General features: G+C 40.3%; 1 pseudogene; it reads left to right on the plus strand.

The window, feature by feature from the left end:
• Positions 1-1,883: 1,883 nt before the first annotated feature.
• Positions 1,884-1,976, plus strand: LOC134391413 (U6 spliceosomal RNA; annotated as a pseudogene).
• The last annotated feature ends 923 nt before the right edge of the window (positions 1,977-2,899 follow it).

Genomic DNA, 2,899 nt, shown 5'->3' on the forward strand with positions numbered 1-2,899 from the left:
ACAGTATTTATTGCTTACAGTTTTTGAAGCTAGGAAGTCCAAAGTCCAGGGAACATACCTGGCAAGGGTCTTCTTTGGTGGTGGCTTTACAGCAATGCAGGGGTCTCACAGGGCAGAAAATGGTGGAGCAGATCTGGGGTCGCGCGCATCGTGCACTCTCCTTTTAAAGCTCTCAGAACCACGCCCATGACCACCATTAAACCATCAGCTTAATCACCTCTTAATCACCACCTTTCAATTGCCATAATAGGATTTCACACCCTCAACAGTTAGTGGGGATCGAGCTTCTAATACATAAAATTTGGGGGACACAATTTAATCCATATCACCCAGTTTCAGGTATTCTATTACAGCAACATAAAAATGAAATAACACAGGGGCAGAGTCTATCTGAATCCAAAGCCAGTGCTAATAGTACTGAACAGGAAACAGACTCAGAGAAGTAATTTGCTCAAGATGAAACAGTTCTTAAGGGGCCACCCCATAATTAAAATGCAGGCCAAAAATCCCCAAGTCCAGTGCTTCCTCAGTTGCACCGTGCTGCCTACCTCAAGGACCGGTGTCTAGCTCATTCATTCTGATCCAGAAAGATGTCAAGGACAAAAGCTATTCTACTGTTGGATTTAGTTCCTACCTCTCGCTCTTTGTGTTCCCCTGGCTGACCTCTCCCTATTCACACCTCTCCCACTGTCTGCCAGCATTTTTTACCACTCCCACCCCCAGCTTCTGAGTTCAGCTCTTTTCCTTTCTTCTCTGAGTTGGGGGACAACCAGGTCTCTAATAATTGGTGGAGTAACTGAAAGAAAAATGAGCAGGAGACCCTGTCCCCATCCAGTCTCACCACCCTTTTCAGCTTTAGAAAAAGGCTAGTCTTCTAGCCCCCCCAGAGTGGGAAAGAAGGCCTTCAAGAGGGAACTGCTCCAAATTCTGGCTCTGAGAATACAGACATTTCAGCCCAGTGGCCCCTGACAGCTTTTGGAGAGAACAGCTCAAAGTTCTGGCCTGGGCAGGACAGCATGAGCCCCAAGACTCTGGACAGGATGGGGCAACTAATCTGGGACTTTGTTCCACCCCAACCCACATCCATCTACCACTCTCCAAATCTATCTTGAAAGAGCTCCAGCAAATAATCACAGGTATACCCTATACCCCCATCAAGGACTTCCTTCTTATTCAAGGAAGATAGAATATTCATCAGCAAAGGGAATGGGAATGGAAGGAATAAAGTATGACTGAAATCCAGAGGGAGAGGTGTGAATAGGGAGAAGTCAGCCAGGAGAAGACAGAGTAAAGTTTGGCTGAAATCCCTTGATTTTAAACTTGGGCTGCTAAAAACATGGCCATCCAAGATTCAGTATTCTTTTCTTCCAGGGGAGATAATAGGAGACAAAGTTCCTGATCAAGAGCTGAACATTTCTTTAAATTTTTTTGAAAATTTAAATCTAATTAAATATTTTATACAAATAAGACTATTTGCAATTCTAGTGTTCAGTGTCCATCTAATTGTCAATAAAAAGAACTGGTATCATTTCATGTGTGTTTCATCTAGACTTACAAATATAAAAATTTAAGAATAATATGTTTTTTAATACTACAAAATGTTCCTCAACCGTCACATGCAATGTTGCAAATTCTACACTATTTCATTGGTACCGCCAGAACCAGAAACTGGAGCTCAAAGAGAAGCAAGAAAATGCATGCTCAGCACTACTGGCAAATAATATGCCATGCAAGAATCTGTTGCAGTCATGCTATCTGAGAGAACAGCTCAATTCCTCCCTGTACTCCAAAGCCATGGCTGTCTTCAAAGTTCACAGTGACACAACCCACAAACCTTCAGGGCATTCAGACACCGTTACCTTTTTTTTTTCTGAAGATAGAGAGTATGCTTCGGCAGCACATATACTAAAATTGCAATGATACAGAGACGATTAGCATGGCCCCAATGCAGGAATGACACAAAAATTCATATTTTTAATGTATGCATATTTCAAAGCATCATGCTGTACACAATAAATATATACCATTTTTATTTATTAATTTAAATAAATAAATAAGACATATCACAAGATATGTAGGGCAGTATTTCCCTGCAGCCTGAACTGTATTAGTCTCAGGAATGTGTATTCAGGTTGTTCAGTGCCAGCACTGAGTGCTGAGTCCCAAGTGACAGAGACATCCCTGTTTGTAATAGATTTAGTTCTTTTGTGGTTATAAAATACGAGGGTACCTCAAAAAGTTCATGGAAAGATTTGTATTATCTTTCAATTCTATTTTTCCACAAACTTTTTGAAATACCCTCATATGGTACCTTTTAAAACATGAAGTCCAGGGCAGGGGGTTCTCTTATCCCAGCTCACTTGGGAGAGCGTGGTGCTGACAACACCAAGTCAAGGGTTAAGATCCCCTTACCAGTCATCTTTTCAGGAAAAAATAAAAAGTACTCTCATATATAGAGATATATAGTCATTTAATCGTAATAATTACCCTATAAAGTAGGCAGTTGCAATTTAACAGGTGGTAAATGGACTCAGTGGATTAAAGTAAGGCAGGTAAATTAAAAAGTTATTTAGATTAGTCAATAGGGAAATGCAAATTAAAATGACAATGGGATAATACTTTACATCCGCTAGGCTAGGCTAGCCATAATCAAAAAAATGGAAAATAACAAATGCTGATGAGGATATGGAGAAATTGGAACCCTCATACTTTGCTGGTGGGAATGTAAAACAGTGCAGCCGCTGTGGAAAAGTTTGGTGTTTTCTCAAAAAGTCAAATGTAGCATTGCTATATCATCCAGCAATTCCACTCCTAAGTATATGGTCCAAAGAAATGAAAATAAAACATTTTCAAACAAAAGCTTGTACATGAATGTTCACAACAGCACTATTCACAGTAG

The sequence above is a fragment of the Cynocephalus volans genome, chromosome 11 (genome assembly GCF_027409185.1).
Source record: "Cynocephalus volans isolate mCynVol1 chromosome 11, mCynVol1.pri, whole genome shotgun sequence".
Classification (NCBI taxonomy): domain Eukaryota; kingdom Metazoa; phylum Chordata; class Mammalia; order Dermoptera; family Cynocephalidae; genus Cynocephalus; species Cynocephalus volans.